This window comes from Amblyomma maculatum, chromosome 2, assembly GCF_055883805.1.
Source record: "Amblyomma maculatum isolate TAMU_Amacu chromosome 2, ASM5588380v1, whole genome shotgun sequence".
Classification (NCBI taxonomy): Eukaryota; Metazoa; Arthropoda; class Arachnida; order Ixodida; family Ixodidae; genus Amblyomma; species Amblyomma maculatum.
This window is the reverse complement of record NC_139345.1, coordinates 126,030,438-126,050,095: the sequence shown is the minus strand read 5'-3', so window position 1 is coordinate 126,050,095 and position 19,658 is coordinate 126,030,438.

Sequence of the window (19,658 nt, the reverse complement as noted above, 5' to 3'; positions counted from 1 at the left end):
TGTTACGCTGAAGGTTTTGGTGAAAAACTGGTAGTGCAGGACATCAAGGCAACCGCGTCAGCTGTCAGTCCTCGGTCGCTCTACGCTTACCTCACTTCCTCTTTCTTCTTCTATAGCGCATCTTCGTCTTCTTTGCTGCCGGTTACATTTTCCTCTGCGCAGCCGAAGCCCGCCGTGCAAGTTACGACGTCTCACGAGGGGGCAGGGCTTCAAGCGCGCAACGTGTTCAGACTTTTTTGAAAGACGGCCTGTTGCAGTGAGGCATGCAAGCTCGTAGGTGACATCACTGATGCGGTTAATGATCACGTTAGGTCTATTGTAGTGAGCCAACAATTTCTGGTTAAGCCCACGCCTTCGTATCGGTGGCCAAAGCCAGACAGCATTGCTTGAAGCGTATAGGTAACGTGCCGATGGCGTTTATCGCAGCGTTCCTTGGAGCCGTCTGTGAAACAATGGTCCGCAGGCACGCCAGTCGCCGAGCTCTTCTGCGAGACACAGGGTTTCAGCGATGCAGGGTTCATCGCTTATGGAGAACGACAATATGATACCTAGGGTGTAGCGTACGTCGTGGCCCAGTGTACAGGAAAAAAAAGGGCTAAAACCCTATAACCCGTAGTCTCATGAGTGGCTGTTTTGAAGGACTATGTGACAAAAGGCAGGATGGTGTCCCAGTTCTTGTGATCCGCCTCCACGTACATTAAAATCATATTTTTAACGTCTTGTTTGTGCACTCTGTCAAGCCGTTCGTTTGCGCGTGATAAGGAGCGGAGTGGCGAAAATTTGTTCCACAAAGATTGAGGAGCTTCTTGACAACATCCGCCGTGAACTGACGAACCTGGTTACTTATCATAACCAGCGGTAGTCCACGGAGTAAGCCCATTGAGCGTAGTAGAAACAACGAGACTTGATGGGCTGTAGCTGACGGGATAGCCGAGTTTCACAGAACCGAGTAAGATAATGGGCGCAAACGACAGTGCAATGGTTGCCAAAGCAAGACTTTGTTAATAGACCCAGCAGGTCGATGCTGACTTGCTCAAAAGGCAAAATGGCAGGTGGCACAGGATGCTACAGCCAAGCGGGAGCAACTGTAGGGTGTTTGTAGCTCTGACATTGGGTGCAACTTGCCACATATCTGCCACTGATCGATTCCATATTCTGCAAATAAAAGTGTTCTTGTACGCGGCGAAGCGTCCGAGCCGATCCTAGATAACCAGATTTGCGATCGTCGTGCAGTACGCTCAAAACATACGAACAGAGGCTTTGAGGACCTGCAAGTAGTAAGCGTGGGCCCACTGAAGAATACTTCTTTTTGCACAAGAAATAACCACGAAACAAAAAACGGGTGGAACCTCGACGGGTCTGCGGGGCGTTGTTCAGAGTCATGAGGACAAGATATTTTTGCTACTCTGATCTAACCACTTGAAGGTCCGGAAACTCTACAACCACAAACGAAATGTAGTCATCGAAGTTGTCGGGGTCGTACTCAGAGTTCTCGGGTCGTGGCTAGAGAAAGACGTGATAGCAGTCTGCGTCCGCGTGGCGTCGGCCGCTCTTATAGACCACCTCGAAGGCATACTCCCTTGGAATAACGAAGGTTGATAACCCAGCAGAGAGTGATGGTCGGTTTCAATGCGAAATGGGCGGCCGTGTAAGTATGACCGAAACCGCTGGATGCCGAAGACAACTGCTAGGAATTCCTGCTCAGTAACAGTGTAGTTCCACTCGGACTTGCTTAATGTACGGCTGGAGTATGCTATAACATGCTCTTGCTCTTTGCAGCGCTGAATCAAGATAGTCCCAATGCTAACATTACGCTACTCGGCGCTGCAGGATCGAAGTGCGTAGAAGCATAGGATAGGGTGCGATTTCAAGAGAGACTAGAGTTTACGAAAGGAGGTTCCTATTCGGAGTTCCACTAGAAAGAAGCATCTTTGTGTAACTGATTCGCGAGCGGGGCGGCGATATCAGCAAAGCGGTGTACAAAACGACGAAAATAAGAACATAACGCCAAGAAGCTGCGAAGCTTTTTGACAGTCTGGGGTGTCGAAAACGATTCAATAGCCTCCGTTTTCTGGGGATGAGGTCGCACCCTGTGCTCATCAACAAGATGTCTGAGCACACTGCCTACCGCTCGTCAAATCGACGCTTCTTGGAATTAATAATACGGCCGATGTGACGCAGAGTCCAGGAACCGCTAGGAGTTCGTTGTGTTCCCTTAAATTCTTCCCAAAATAACTAAGTCGTTTAAGTACCACATACAAATGTCCAATTTAAACCTCGATGCACCGTATCCACAAACCTTTCAAAAGTTGCGGGCGCGTTGCAAAGTTCGAAGGGCATAACACTGAATTCAAAAAGTCCGTCTGGCTTGACAAATGCCGTTTTTTCCTTATTATCAGGGTGCACAAGAGTCTGCCAATACCCGGATCTTAAAACGACGGAAGAAAAGTAGGAGGCGTAGAAAGGCAATCTATGGCGTCCTCTATGCGAGGGAGTGGATATACGTCTTTCTTGGTGATGGCGTTCAGACATCAATAATCCATGCAGAATCGCCACGTGTCGTTCTTCTTGCGCAACAGAATTATAGGAGCCGCCCGGGAACTGCAAGACTCTTGAATGACCCCCTTTTGTAGCATTGCTCGGAATTGTTCAATAATAATATTGTGCTTAGATGCTGATACTCTATATTGTTTCTGAAGGAGCGGGTGGGAACCTGTTTCGATCATGTGACGAATGCGAGAGCCAGGCAACTATCAATTTTAGTGACGAAGGCGGAAGAGGTACGGTTGAAGCGACTCCCACCGATGTCACAGCGGAGGGCATACCATGTACACTGGAGGGAAGCTTCAGCCCAGCTGGCAGAATGGCGGGCTCATAAAAGGAATTGATCGCCCACATTACACGCACGACCGTTCACCACAGAAATCAAACAGTGCGGCACAAGTACATTCCTCTTAACACACGCCGAATGAATACGCTGTACTAGAGCTTCAAAGGTGTTATTATTATATGGTGATGAATGCACTGGGACGCACACTGCAGTCCACGATGGTACGACTGTGTCTTGGGAGACGCAAAATACAGTTTCCGTATCGCACTAAGGTTCCAAGAGATTAGGCACAAGTGTCTCCTCAATATAAAGTCGCCCCACGGTCAACGGCCACGCCACACATTTTAGAAAGGTCCAAGCCTAAAACACATCATGGGTGGAAAGGCCAATAACAATAAATTGCGATTAAAACTAATCCGTCCAGTTCAGCTTCTACACTACCCAGTCCCAAAGGCTGTAAGGATTCACCGCTTATTCCACAGAATGTTGACGTAGGGGCACACTGAGTATCACATCATGGGTGGAACGGGCAATAACAATAAATGCCGATTAAAAAATAAACCGCCCAGTTCTACTTCTACACTACACACTCCCAGAGGCTGTAAGGATTCACCGCTTATTCCACAGAATGTTCACGTAGGGGCATACTCAAACATCACTCATTACTGAAACAGTAGCATCAGTATCCACTAGAGCTCATGTCACTACTACATCCTAAGATACGGTAACTTTGTTCTTCAGCACCAAAACGGATGGAGGTAAGTTGGAACCCAGCAAAATTTCAGCGACCTCACCTCCATCGGTCGTGCTGATTAGTTTTACGGATGAGATGAAGAGCGCCGGCGTGGCGATGGAGACCGGTGTGTTCGGAATGCAGGAGGAGGATTCACGCTGCGATCACATGCCAGAGAAGTTTCCCTCATGTTGGCCTGGGAATGATCCGGTGCAGCGGATGAGTGGAAAGGTGGACGGTGGGGAAGATTCTGCTTTTTGTAGTCTGGCTTTGCAGTATAGATGGTGGTATCGTAAAGAGGTGAGCGGCGATACCACTGCTGGTAGCCTGGCTCTGCAGCATAGTTTGTGGTACTGTCGCCAGGTGAGCGTCGACGATAGCAAAAATGTGAGATGTGACCAGGATTGCCACACCGGTAGCAAACCAAAGACGGACGAACAGAAGTCCGCCTCGGGCAGACATCATCCTTGTCCACACCCATATGGACAACATTATACGTCACGTCCACCTGGAAGTTGATTGGCGGCGGCTCTTTAGAATGCACACGTGTTTCGTGGTGCGTTCGTGGTGTATGACAATGTAGGAAGTATCTGGACAGCAGGTGCACCTGACACCCATCATAGTCCGCAGCGTTGACTGACAGGTGTTGAGACTGAGGCAGCGGATATGTAGATGGCTGTTCAGTGGGATGGTAAGTTAGATCTTGACAGCGCGTGAGCTCATCACGCACAATTTGACTAATAGTAGCGGCAAGGTCAGTGGTTGATGTGAAATCAATGGATGATATGGTAGGAACAGTAGTCAAGCGACCAAACTTGGGCGTAATTCGCCGCATCTTAAGATTTTAAAACGTGCGCCAATGCTAGATCACGTTCGATACCGATGTCAGATTTTCCTTAGTTATCAGGTAGGTGTAGATGTCTACGGCGAAGCCTTTCAACAAGTCGCCGACCTTGTCCTAGTCGCACATGCGAGGTGACGCGAATTTACAAAGCTTCAGGACCGCCTCAATGTACTGGTTTCAGGTCTCTCCAGGAAGCTGTGCTCGGTGGGACAGTGTCTGTTCTGCACGCTTTTTCTTTCCAGTGGTGTCGCCGAAGCACTTGCTGAGCGCTTCAACCAAATGTGTCTGAAATGTGAAGGAGTCTTCGTGGTTCTCGTACCACGTAAGAGCCATGTCCGTGAGGGTGAACACCACGTTGCCCAGTTGAGCGGTCGCGTCCCATTTGTTAGACCGGCTGACGCGTTGATAGTGTGTAAGCCATTCGTCTACATCCTCACCGGCAGCGCCCGAAGGATCGAGGCTTCCGGTAATGCGGCCAGAAGGTGCTCGTTGTTGACCTGGGCGCGGCGTCTCCATCCAGGGACATCTCAGGGGTGCCAGGTGGCAAACCGGCAAGGCGTCGACTGCGGCGAACTCCGAGTGGTAGAGCCATTGCTGACAAGGTCGGTAGTACCCAGCAAGCCTCTATCAAATTACTATGCTGAAGGCTTTGGTTAAAAACTGGTCGTAGGGGATGTCACGGGGCACCGTGTCAGCACCCAGTCCTCTTTCGCTCTACGCGCGCCCTAATTTCTCCTTCTTATTCTCTAGCGCGTCTTCGTCCTCTTTGCAGCCAGTTGCAGTATTATTATTAAATTATTGTTGATTTCGGCGATATCACTATTTAGTTTGGGTTGTACGCTTTATTTATTTGAAATACCTTACAAGACCATTAGGCAATGCGTAAGGGGGCGGAAGATTCTGCACAGTGCCATATTTTTTTTAATGTGAGAAAACAGGCAAATATACAAAGCATGGTAATCAATATATAGACAAACAAAATAGTACAGCAGAACAGATGAAACGACATGGAAATAATCATAGTAATACCAGAACGACAATGCTCACAAATATAAATTTTATTAATCTTAAATAGCGCCAAGCGACGCTATTTATGTTCGACTTCGGGTCAGATCTGATGTTTTTGCATTATATTTGTTTCAGAAAAAAGTCACAATCGCACATCCACAGGTATCAGAGTGTTTTGTATTTTTTAATAACGGACACGGAGGAAGGCGCGAACAAAGGATATTGTAGCTAGCCTGAGAAACGATCAGGACCCTGTTTGCTTAGTAACCTGCAGACAAAAATTATGCTGATGACGAAAATGGTGACTAGTGTTATGGCCATTTAATCATACCCACTATATTTTGCAAATGTTAAGAGATCATGCCATTTTGGTTCATAGGTTTCGAATACTGACATATGCTATAAACATTTCGATTATTGGTTTGCGCATTGCTTTACGTCGGACATTTTTTGAAGGACTATCGGATGGCACAATGCCCTTTTGAGTCTACGAGCTGGAGGAAATGACATCGGGGCTACAGTGGTAGTCGCGAGTGAAGAATTCCCAGTTCTGCCATATCGACATATCTTCCATCGGTGTAAAAGCAAGATGGCCGAATGCCAGCACGAGGTCAGGATACGTCTCTAATGAGCGATCAGGAAACCGGCACTTACAGTATACAGGTGGAATCTCGTCATGTGATAGAAAGTCCTTCGGGGAGCGAAACAATCTCAATAGGGCGCGTCCGGCAATAGCATTAACCCCTGTTCATAAAACTTTAAGAGAAGAAAGTCAATTCCGTAGCGTGCGCAGATATCAGCAGTTCGCACTTGCATGAGAAGATGTGCGAAACGAAAATCAGCTTTCAGCTTATAACTGCGATGCCTCCAGCGCTACGGCGAGCAAAGATGCACACATGATTCGTTACCGACACGAAAGCATTAGGGGCAGACTCGGAAAATGGAGATACGAGGGACGATTTTATGAGCGCTTGGCATGCGAAACGAAGTCACGTGACGTGGCATTATATCGCGAGCTTTTTCTTCTATGTGGCTTTGTCTTTTGGCCTCATTTAGCGACGGTGTCGACTAATTTTCGAAGGAGCGGTGTACCTAAGCTCTTATGCGTACCTAAGTTACACCAAAGAAGCGGGACAAAGATTATTGTGCTTATGGTGAACAATGCATGAGTGCGAGTTAACTCCAAAATGTTAATGAATACTAAGCATGTGTTATATTCAGAGAGAAAAAGATGTAAATGAATTTCATGCTGATGTGGTGATGCATCGCAAACCAGTTTATGTCCAGTAAAACAAAGCCACGTTTGTCTGCATGAAACGACCTGGCGTTACCTATTGCTAAATCTCACTTTTGAGCTATAAAATAAAAGCTTCACTGCCACAAAAAATTGAATCAGCATGTATCGCAAAATATGACTCGCTTTTGCCGCTTTTTCTTTCTGGCGAGTGTTCGTTTTACGTCATGATACACGTTACTCCTTATGCTTAGTGCTCTCAGAGTGCCAACGGGAGTTTTATGCTGTACGTTACGTCCTCGCACAGCTACATTTCAACAAAAAATGCAAAAAAAAAAATACCGCTAGCTTTACAGCAGTCAGTGCCCATGCAAATCATCAAGTTACCACTGCCATCAGTCGTGAAATAGCTGGACCGAGTTTCGTCTTTGCAAAACTTCCCACTTCTATTCCTACTCTGCTACCGGAAGTGTTAATCGCAAGGTAGAAGAACTCAGGGTGCAGTTAAAAAATTAGGGAACTGGCAAATTATACTCCTTTATCTGTTTGGTCCGCTAACCTTCGTTTTGAAAGAAAAAAAAATGGCGTCAGGTTAAAAAGTAATCACCGAATGTCAGCTTTTCAGGTAAGAAACAAACTAAGTAAGATGTGAAGCCTGCATTTGCAAGCATTCTGAAATTGACCACCGATGGTTTCAGGTTTAAATCTTGGTGAGTACGTGAAAATTTTATCCGAAGTACAGCTCAGCGCGGAAACGTTTTAAGGTGTTTTACACATGGTTTCCTGCTCCTTTTTGGCGGAGATATGTTATGCTGCCGACGTATGCTACTTTGAGTAAATCTGAAAGGACAGGTGTTTGTCATCTCCTAGCAAATACTTGAACAGATTTCAAATTCAAAGTCATCGATTGGGAATACATCACTGCATTTCGCGGAATATACAGGGGATGCGTCGTTACACGCACGCGAACAAAGCATTTGGTGCATTGACCAAATTTGAAGTTATCTGAACCCATGCCCGGATAACATTTGCCCTTGTAAAGCATTCTTTTTCTTGAGTTCAGGGGTAACACCGCCGCCTCGGCTACGGAGAAAAGGTGCGCAAAGGCTGCGCGCATTAGAAGCCTTCACGATAATGCAAACGACAGTTATCCGCGGGCATCCGGCATAGACGTCGTTTCAGAGCATTCAGAACATTAAGCAGCGCCTCACATGCGGGTTACGCGGCATATATAACGCAAGAGGCATCGTGCACAACACCCTCGGCAGTGATCTGGAGCACGTACTTCTGGTTTTCCCTTTAGGCAAGCGAAAGCCGCTGACACTATCCAGCAGGTCTTGCTTGATGCATGCATCTGCTGAACCTTTCCCGTATACAAAGCTGCTTGTTTTGAAAACACGCTTTCCTAAAAAGGGCACAGTGTGAACACAAGATTTCTTTTACTTCCAGATACATTTTGTTCATTTGCGTTTCGAAGGAATTTCATATGCTCGGCAGTTTTCCACCTGATAAATTGCGAGCCGCACCTCTTTTCTCCGTTACGTCCGACACATATTTCACTCGATGTCATGAGAGGATGCCAAATAATGTAGTTAGAGCTCAAGAAACGTCGCCATGAAATATGGAAGCAGGAAAACCCCACAGTAGCCTCAGGTTGGTCTGGTTTGTTAACCTAATTCGCTTTTTTTTAGTATTGTAAATGGCTTTTTTTAATATTCTTTCCTGCACTTGCTCGTTTCATATGTGTGATGAGAGAATTCGAGCGTGCAGATATGATAAAATATGCCGCAGGTGTTTGCATTCTATGTTCTGTAAGAGTTTATGTAACAGCAGGGCAGACATTGTCTTGCCAGGAAAAAAAGCGATGCTAATGGTATTTTAGCAGATTTTCGGAAGCTTCACAGAGTTACAAAATCATTGTTTTCAAATTTACACTTTCGTAAGTGCCCAAATCGAAAGCGTGTTAGATTTTGCACTAGTTTCTGCGACAAGGTTAACGCTATGTGGATCAGTTCCAGGTCTCTTATTGTTGTCACCAGAATTAGGGTTGCGGAATTCGGCATAAACAAGCGCCAGAAAAACTAGGAGGAACCACTACAAAGAGCTGTACTTCATTCAAATACAATTTTTACATTTAAAAAGAATTTGTTCTTCTGAATACTTTCACAAGTCATTCAATACATTAATTGTTTTCCCGTTTTTGATACAAAGGCTTGACTGCGTGCCGGCTGCGACCACCGAGTTGTCAAAGTTCTTTTCCGCAAGCATCGATACACAAGACAAATTTTACATAGACAGGTGTGCTCAAAGGACAACCGAAGAGCAAAGCAAAGAAGTGATGTTCGCGCAGGACGATAGACAGTGGTCACATGCGGCGGGCGTTACACACAGCCGGTGCATTTTATCGCAACGCGTCTGAACCATTCGTCATTCATGGACATCGCTTCGAAAGCCGCAAGCGCTCTATGCAAAAAAACCATGTTGCAGAAGAAAAACTGTCTTTCTCTCTTATTTCTATTCTGTTAACCAAAACTGCTAAGTTGTTAAATACCACTGGTCACAAAAGTAACGAATATTTATCTTTGCATTATGCGAATGGATCATTGGTCCATTTCTGTCTATATAAAGCCTCATAATTACATAACACTGTAGTTTGGTTTCATACACTCCAGTTTCCTTCAAGTATTGTACTTCTAGTGCAGTTTACCACAAGTGCATACAGGTGCACATTACATTTTCAGTGCTCACGATTTGCAACTGGGTTGTCAGAGATAATGTTTATTGTTATCGAGTCAAGGTACATCTCCGCAGTTTTCTTCCCTGGCTGGTAGATCTCTTTGTTTTCTTGCCAAATGGATCCACCATACGATCATTGCGGTTGACGATGGGTAGCATCTGCAGGAGAATTAGGAAGAATTATATTTCTACTTCTTGTGTACTCTCTGGTTCCCCTCTTCGGTGGGGCTGGCGTTATTATAGCATCTCACTGCGAACGTTTCATCTTTCATGAAATTCAATACCTATAAGTGACCAACCGCCTGCTCATGCAAAGCCGATTACATAACTCTGGCTACAAGATACTACCTGTGGTGCTGCATCTGCACCTTTAATTTTTACTTTTATGCCATCGCACATAAAGCACAGCATGCGCCCTATTTGCAGACACTGGGAGCTTTACGTTTGCGCTCACTGAGCGGACTTCATGCAATATTGATCTTGGTTAAGGATCCTGAGGTCTCCTCGCTATGTACCTTTCTGTTCACTTTGTCTTCCAGTCGTTCACAATCCTCACCTCATATTTCAAAGCAGAACATATCTCCTCATACCACCGTGGGAGCCTGATTTTGCGCACATGTAAGCATAATATGGGCGTAGGCTCTTCTTTTAACCAGGCTGCGCAAATGATGCGACCAATATAGGGAGAGTTCTGACCATGTCTGGTCTCCATAGGGCCATTACTTTGCCAATATGCTCCGATATTGGACAGCTGGATTGTACTGCCTTTGTTAGCACGCCCTCGCTTCCTTGAGGCGCTACGCCCTGAGGACGGCAGGCAGGCAATCAGCGGCGGGTCTCCGACCGCATAACTTCTTGCTGAAACTTCAACGCGTCGCCCGCGCTCCCGACTTCCGCTAACCATACGTATATTAGACTCCTATCTTCTCATCCTTGAACAGCAAATACTCCTAGAACAGCACAAAGTAAGGATAAAAAGCGTAATGGCGAGGATGCTACTGGGGTGCTCACTCTTCGAAGCGGAAAGATTCCGGAGTAAGCGTTCACGATAACCTTAAGAGGGCGATAAGTCGGTGCACTTTGTCATGTATTTCTTCGGGCGTTTCCAAACAACATGACATCCACGCTCTGCGCTCTATTCCAATAAAACAGTGCCGCCGATATTAGGCGCGTGACCTGGGTTACGGTGAATTCCTTCATGCTCTCTATTAGAACAATACGCAAATGAAAGTTTGATCTTCCTTTTGCCCATTCAAATTTCTAGTGATTGAAGCCTCGAAATTTCTGGTGCATATTGAAGGAAATAAAGTAGATGTATATGAGTGTACATTTTATCAAGAGCTGCTATTGGCTTGATTCGAGATGAATCGTGTCTTTTTTTGTCCAAGAAAACCACAATGCCACAATTCGCAAATCACATCACTTTCACTCCTTTCTATTTTTCTCAAACAGTGCTGTTCGTTTTTATATCATGTGGTTGCAATTCTTGGTGAATACCTGGTCATATGTATTTCGTGTATTTACGTCTTACCTGCTAAATAATATATTTAGAATGCAGACGTCTTTGTACGTGAGGCGTCATTGTATGCACACGTTTGTTAGTGGGCTCTTCAAAATCTTGCGATGAAGGCACATCAAAGCTAGGAAAAAAATTTCACTCTGCAATTATACCTGTGTGTGCATTTGCGAATGTGTAGGTTACCAGCGTAATAAATGGCCCTATCTTTGGCATGTACCAGCACCTCCATCAAACTGGCCTCACATGATTCGCCTACGGTAGAGGCTTTCTGGTGTTTAGACGTTAATGGAGATTTGTTATGGCTTTCACGTGCTTGTCGTTATTGTTCTGCATCTCTGAAACACCTTGCTTCAGATATACTATAGAGAGGAAGTTTGAAACAGCCGCGACCCCCTCTCACAATCACTATGTCGGCTCTTCTATGCATCAACCTATTGGCGCCCCCCGCGGCTCGAACTCGATCGACCAGGACCGTATGACTTTCCAGACCGGAGCAGTTGAGCAGGGCTACCTCCCATCACTCCCTGGTATGATTGAGGTTTGTGACAAGGTTTGCGGATTATTGGCATGCCCACATTATGTAGAAGATATTCGAAGAGTCCTGCGCACAGTGTGATGATTGCCCTGTACAGGCAGGGTTAAAACACTTTAAAACTGCCTGGCGCAGCAGTGTTTTGATGTAAAAACGGAGGCGCGTGCATATATCCACCTTTTTATGGTCCTTACAGGGCTTAGCATAAATTGCGTGGCCGAACCGGTATACTTGAGAAATTTCTCGACACTTGAGGGCAGAATGTTCTTCGGGATCTCTTTCGGAAGAGTTTGGAGGTGTTGCCCGGAGAGTGCGCACAAAAGCGGCGGCGTATGCCATTTCGTTGCCTTCGAAGCCCATGTGACCAGGAACTTACACAATCATTCGGGTAGTCGCATTTTCAAGATGCAGTATGCAAAGAAAGGAATGTACTCCTGTTCAATCGTCGCTTGTCAATAGTAATGTGTTTTTTCCTCTGTCTTCGTCCAAGTGTTAGCGCTAACGTCTTCTTTAATACATCTGTTCAGTATTTCAGCAGAGCCTGTCGTTTTCTTTGGCGATTTCACACTGAAGGAACGCTATAGTGCTAGCAAAGGCGTCCAAGTCCGCTAAAAGAAGATAAAGGTTTATTTTGAAAATAGGAGAAACACAGCTTGTGGACACATAACACTACCGCCACTCTTTCTCGGTGCACGTTCTCGTACCGTATTAGCTGGAAGTAACCAACCTGCACGGGTTGCTTGTGAACCGTGAAATTAATTGACCGTTTGCGACACCACTCGATTTGTAGATTAATTTTACACCCCAAAAAATTGTCTCGCCCTTGTCTCTGCAGACATATTTGTCATTACGAATAGGTGAAGAGCTGTACTAAATGGCTCACAGACAAAATTTGCAGCTTTGTTGCATTTCTTAAACATAGCATATAAACAGCTGGCTTCATATACGGGATATCAGCAATGTTCAAAAGTTGCAGTTTCTAGAAAAACATGTCCGCCTTGACACTTACATATGTCCAAGTAATGCCTAGAAAATTAGGTATGGCTTCAAATGTGTGTCTTTATTTATTATAAAACACTGGTGGAAGCTACAAGAAGTGTTGTGCAGTGCTATGTGCCACCAAAAACTAAAACAAGTATAGAAAAAATATTTACAAGTGAGTTCTGTGCATTATTATCTGCACTTCTACTTCAGCATTAAACATAGTGATGATGATGGTCGCTGAGAAATCTTGCTGCTCTTGTTAACTCCGACTTCTCAAGTGCTTTGAGGATGGGAGTCAATCGTAATGAGTTTGTTTTAGTTTATCATCAGCTCAACCATCTGTATGCATTGCGTTGTCGAACCAAGGAACAAAAAAAGATCTATTGGATTGTGTAGTTGATCTCCACATGTGGCATTTTCTACAAATCAGCTATAAGCGCAAACTGAATACTGCTGCCAAATAACATACAAATTGTCTTCGAATTACCTTCCTTTAGATGTTATACAAACGTTTAGGCTAAAACAGTTCGCTAATCTTCTGATATTTATGAATAAAAACACGCTTCTATGGTCATTTTGACAGTGTAGCTCATAGCGTCTGCTTTCCAACAGCAAGTTCATTAAAATACGCTTTGCTGTCGAAACTCCGATAGCTGATGACATTGAAGGCGCTACTGAATTTGATAGAGAATGCAGTAAGCTATACGATTTGGTAGGAACAAGTTATTTCTTTTGGAGCAAATGAAAGGTAACCTACAATCCCTCTATGTAATTCATTTTTATCGGTACTCATGCTAAAGTTTCATTCGACGTTTTATAGATTATAAACCAAAAAGAAACGTGGCATAGAAGTTTAAAAATCACGCGATTTGTTGTCCTCGCCACGCTTGGTTTTTATTTTAAATAATAGTCAGTTCAGTTCAGTCGTTCAGTCGTGTCCGACTCTTCGTGACCCTATGGACCATATCACGCTATGCTTTCTGGTCTCTCATTATCTTCCTAACATGACATAACTTCATCTGCAGCGCCTCGAGGATGCCATCTAAGCACCGCGTTTGCTGCCTACCCCTTGCCTGGTGACCCTCAACCTTTTCAACATCAAATCTTTCTCCAGCGACTTCTCTCTTCTCACCAGAAGACCAAAGTAGCTGAGCTTTACCTTAGAATTTGACCCTCCAATGGGCAGTCAGGGTTTATGGTCGACAATATCGACTGATTTGATCTTCTGGTAGTCCAAGGAACTCTCAATAGTCTCCGCCAGCACCACAATTAAAATGCGTCAATTCTTCGGCGGTCAGCCTTCTTCACAGTACAACTCTCACATCCATACATCACAACTGGAAAGACCATAGCACGAGTTATACGGATCTTGGTTGGCAGTCTAATGTCTCTGCTCTCTACTAGGCGGTCAAGGCTAGCCATAGCTCTCTTTCACAGAAGCAGGCGTCTCCTAATTTCATGGCTGCAGTCTCCTTCCGGGGTAATCTTGGAGCCCAAGAAGAGAACATCTGTCACAGCTTCCACTTGTCGTTCCTTGATGCTCCAGGACTTGATAGGGCAAGACGCCATGATTTTTGTCTTTTTATGTTCAGTTCAAGCCCAAACTTCTCACTCTCTTTTTGTACGCGCATCAGAAGCCTCTTGAGTCCCACTTCACTTTCTGCCATTAATGTGGTATCATCCGCATATCTAAGGTTGTTAATAAGTTTTCCAGCAATCTTCACTCCAGCTTTCACTCCTCGTTTCGTCCTGTCTGTAATTTTGGCTGAAAAAATATGCACTCTACTTATCAAGACCATGTAGCCCATCTTTCTACGTTGAAAACCTAAAATGAGCTACAGAGTCCTACACATTGCCACCATAATAATAATCACCAAAATTCTCACTAGACTCACTCCGGGTAGAAGGATTGTCCGAATTCCTTCTATGATACCAGTCTTGTTCCAACTGCCCTTCCTCTTCCTCTTAATCTCCGAGATTACTAACATCCTCCCTCCGCATAACTTTGTTATCTCCTTCTAAGCTTCTTTTTCAATCTAGCATCTTAACCTCAACAACAAACTGTTATCTTAGCTTCGCAAAATATGTCCCTGCCGTCCACATCTTTGTTTTGGATTGTGGCGCTTTTTGGGATGATTGTTATATCGTCCTAGTCTCTGAATTCATGACCACCCTATTACACACTATATTCATGGCCATCCAAATGAAGTAAATCATTTTGGTTTGGTTTACTAGGCTACCATCCTAAAGCCACTCGATCTATGAGAGATGCCCCAGTGGAGGGCATCGAAAATTTACAACAGGCATTGTTTCCCTGCACTAACATCGCAGAATGCACGCTCATGTTGCTTTTTACCTCCATCGAAAAGCTAATTCAAGCGACCCTGGGGGTTCACTATAAATAAAATAAATAGCCTTCCATAGAGCTTCAGAACGTTGTGCAGCAGAGCTTTGTGCAGTCATCACTTAAAGTATAAAAATAGTTTTGTCTATCATGTAAATTCGAAATTGAAAATTTATGTACTGAACCTCAGCTTCTTTGTTTGTTGAGCGATCGGATGATTCAATTCAATTCAATTTTATTATATCCGTTCAGTACATTCCCGCTTATACATACAGGAGGTCCCAGAGTCAGTGACTGAATCGGGACCTCTGATAAATGACAGATAAAGATTGATATACAAGACAGCAATATTTCACAGTAAGATAAATTGAACGTAGACAATAAATAAGTTGATAATAAAAATAACATTCCTTTGCAACAAAACACAAACTGAGCAAGCACGTTAAACACTAAATCAAACAGTAATATATATATATATTATATGCATAAAAAGGCAAAGTACAGACATTGAACATGTTAAACCACACAAACATACATACCACGCAAAGCTGATAACATAGTCATTATTCAGTATCAGTTTTCTGTTGTTAAAAAGAAGCGTTTAACTTCGGATGCAAATCTGGTTTTGTTACAGGATTTGACGATGGATGGTAACGCGTTCCAGACCATGATAACAGAAAGATGAAAAGTTTGTTTCCCATAATTCGTACTCTAGGAAGTAATAAATTTTTGTTTCTTGCGAGTCGCGTTTTGTTATCAATTATTAGTGAAATTTGTGGGATAAGTGATACTGGACGTTCGTTGTTTTGTAACTTGTAGAAGAATGTGCATAGGTTGTATTTAACGAGTTCAGCGACTGCCAGGGTTCCATGAATACGCAGTAAATGCTTAGCGCTAGAGTCATTGAAGGTGTAGTAGTTTTTCTAAGTGCCCGATTTTGAATGTTTGTAGAGAAATTAAATGCGTGTTATGTTTCCCCAGGCTACAATGGCGTAGGTGATGTGGGAATGTATGAATGCATAATACAAAGACATCAGTGTAGAATGTGAAAAGAAGGCTCGTGCTCTGATTGGTATGCGTATGCCGTATGCTAGTTCAGTTTTGACGTGGGCAATATGCAGACGAAATTTTAAATGTGAATCTAACTTCAGGCCCAAGTAGATGCAGTAATCGCTTGGTGTAATTATATGCTGGTCAATTTAAATACACGGTGGGGATGCAATAGTTATCAGGCTTGAAGTGAATAAAACGAAAGAAGTTTTTGAAGGATTAATCTGAAGCATATTAAGTTCACACCAGTTTGAAATATGAGCAAGGTCCTTGTTAAGATTACTAACTACAGTTGATACGAATTTGTCTGAAGTGAAGATTGTAGTATCATCGGCATATAAGACGCATTTTGAAGAAGTCAGGCGGTTAGGCGGGTCATTAACATAGACAAGAAAGAGATGTGGGCCTAAGTATTGAGCCTTGTGGTACGCCTATATTAGTAGTTTTTTCATCGAAGCAAATGCCTGAAATACTTACTAGCTGGCTGCGGTCTTTTAGGAAACATTTAATCAGTTGCAATAGTGGGCCTGTTATTCCTACCGCAGTAATAATAATGCCAACATATAATTTTAGGAACAAAGATACCATATGATAATAAGGGCCTTCTATCATCTTCATGACATCCAGTTTAGTGCATTGTAGCACATACAAAAGTGAACAAAAACGTTTTTTATTAATGGTTGATAAATTTAAAATCAACATTTCCGAAGGGCATACAATTGTGAGTAATTCTTCTAGCGCTCTTCCAGCGTTTTTCATGAGCTGGCAAAATGTCTCACAGTTGTACTAGAAACCAACTAGCCCAGCTTTCAACGAATAAAGAAGGCAGTACTTTACAAAACATTACCAAAGCTGATATGAAAATTACAAGTCTCATATAAATAGTTTTTGGGGCATTAGGAAGCAAATACGTGGCAAAGGCAGAACCGCATTGGTAATTGAGGACGATATATACCGTTGTTATGCGCCTAAGTATAAATGTAATTTGCTTAAGAATTGCAGGTTGTCTGTATTGATGGCTGTCAATTTGAAAAGGTGATGACAACATGCCAGTGCAAGTAAAATTACTGACTGCCAACATGCTACTACTCGGTACGATGCGATACAAAATTCTTGAGCATAAACATGACGTCACATTGAGTTCAAAAGCAGCAAATATATAATTTGCGAAGCAAATGTGATTGGTGTGCTTCGATATTTCTATTTACGTAAAACCGGATCAGCCAGATATGGTTATAAAGAGAGATAAAAGCCAACAACAGGTGGCAATAATATAAGATAATTTTCATTACAAACATTGTATTTCCATTTGTTATGTAAGCCGCAGTATCCGCATAGTTTACTCGGCGGTTTCTTTAAAATGTAGGCCCATTCGCTGCTCACAACTTCGCTTTATGCGCACCCACGTGGCATCGCATAGCAGCCTTAGTTAATGGGCGCCATATAAACAAAGAGCGGAAACTGTTCGTGCTTTAAAGGGGTCAAACTTAAGCAGCCCAGAGGCAGCCACGAAGCAGAACGGGAGGTATGGACCACATTTTTTTGAATTAGCTTCCGCAGCAGACGCTGTAATGTCGCCATTAAATATTGTTATTCACGCTCCGCCGCTACGCCGAAGTCCATTTCCTTAGAGAAGAAAGGAAATGCGAGTTCATTACGTCTGAAGTCCGTTTCCTAGTTTTCGCACTTTGGTCCTTGATCGCTTTCTCGTCACCTTTCCTTTCGGTCTTATTCCTTTAAGGGAGACTCTTGTGCGCATGACAACAGAAAGTCGGAATTGTTCCCTGCGGCGCGAGAAGACAGCTTGGCCACTTCAAGCCGACTGAGGGAAACCGGAAGAATGGCACTGCCAGGCTTTATTACTTTCTGGGCATTGCTTCCCTTCAAGCCGTGTTCTTTCAGAAAAAAAAAAAGAGTTGATCGCCTAGATGGGCTTAGCGCTGCATTGTTTACGCTGTCTTCCACACCCGCGTCATCGTAGCCTCAGGACAAAAAGAGAGCCACGACATATGCGCGGGCTGTGACAGCCCACTTACTGGCTGTTCGCCTTTCTGATTTCGTTTGCTTCTGCATATACTGCCTGTATGCTTTATGCTGGTCTTCAAGGCTCTGTTCAGACTGCAGGTTATGGTGAGGTACGGTGCGCGCCGCTAAACTTGTCTTTTTTACCGGCCAGGAAAGCGGAAGCAGAGTGGCGGTGCCAAGGAACCACAGCCCCACTCCTCTTCTATCTGCGGGCTCTTTTCTGAAATGTCAAGGTGTGGTGTAGTAGCGAAACGAGAAAATTGCTTTCTCTTTTTGTTATTTTTCGCATTATCCGTACCGCTGGGTGTCTTGTCTCGACATGTGCTGTCGAGACAGCTCGCCTTACATAGTGTGGCCGCCTGGGGCAGTTCGCAATACCGCATTTGGACAGAACACCAAAACCAAAAATTACAATGCAAAATCACACTCTGGTGTCTCACGAACAGGTCAGCGACACCCATCAGAAAACTTAAAATGTCAATAAGCACAGTGTAGGCCAATTCGCGTTCTTCTCTTGGGAGAACCGCACAATATAAAACTGATGATTTTGCTCGCTCAAGTTTTTCATGCTAGTCTAATATATTTTTTCACCGCTAGTTCATGTGCCGGCATTTCTTCGATTGTAGTTGAGATGCCAAGTTCGCTTATATATATGCCTTTTATTGACCGTCGTTACTCTGCGTTTGTGTGCGTCGTTATTTCGTCCGTGTTTTGCTCGTGCAGCTAGTCTGTAAACCAACCAAATATACACCAACCAAACGACGTCTTCTTGAGCATCCAATTGAAGCATGTGTCACGAATGCTGTGTAGGCAGTAGAAAAAGGCACAGTTCGTTAATTTGCTTTCTTGAAATAATCACTGCTATTTAAGTTCAAAGCCTCAGTAAATCAGCTACATGTTTCAGTCGGCAATCGCATTGTTAGCAGCTGGGCTTGCCGCGAATATTCCTAATTTTTATGTCATTGGAACACCATTTTTCCTCATTAGACCACCGTATATAAATGAGGATCTGTCAGTCGCTTCTTGTTTATAATCCATTCATTCGTACTACCTTGCACTCACTATTTCATGTTGCTGAAGCTGAATGGTACTGTTTTTCACACTAGAAAAACCGCTACCGGCTGGAAACCTTGCAAATAATATTTTGATTTCAGAGCAAAAACTCTTAGTCACAAATGGAAAGAAACAGCGCTACTAAGACGAGGCAGGAGAGCAGACAAAACACATGCGCTGATTTTTCTGCTCTCCTGACCCGCTGTTCTGCAATACTGTTCTGCTCTCGCTGTTTCTTTCCATTCGTGATCATGTACCAACCAGCCCATATTCGCCCTCTTCAGAAGCTCTACGTCACCATCAAATCTGCGAAAGAAACGGTAGAGAGCCTAACATTGACAGGGCACCAATCCCAATTCAATGGTCACAATCAATGTTGGCCAGTGCAACCTCCACAGTATGTCTTTTGAGACTCTGAAATGGGCCGTGGCCAAAATTGTGCCAAATAGATGTCCAAATAATATCAACCGGGCCAATTTCATCGATCGCACTCAAATCAGGGCAGTGAAACCCTGAAAATTCTGCCCTACACGCCCGCTATGTGAGCTCGGTCAAACAGATCAAAACCTTTTGTCCAGGTACGACGAACCATGTCTAGAATTTTAATGGGTAAGCATTCTAAGGCTACATCGATGGGTATCGCATGAACGTGACTTTGTCTGAGCCGTAAAAGTGGCACTAGTTGGCATATCAGAAAAAAATGCGCCATCGGATACAGCGTCAAGAAAAGGTGTGCAAGTGACAAAATTCTTAATGTGGATTAGTT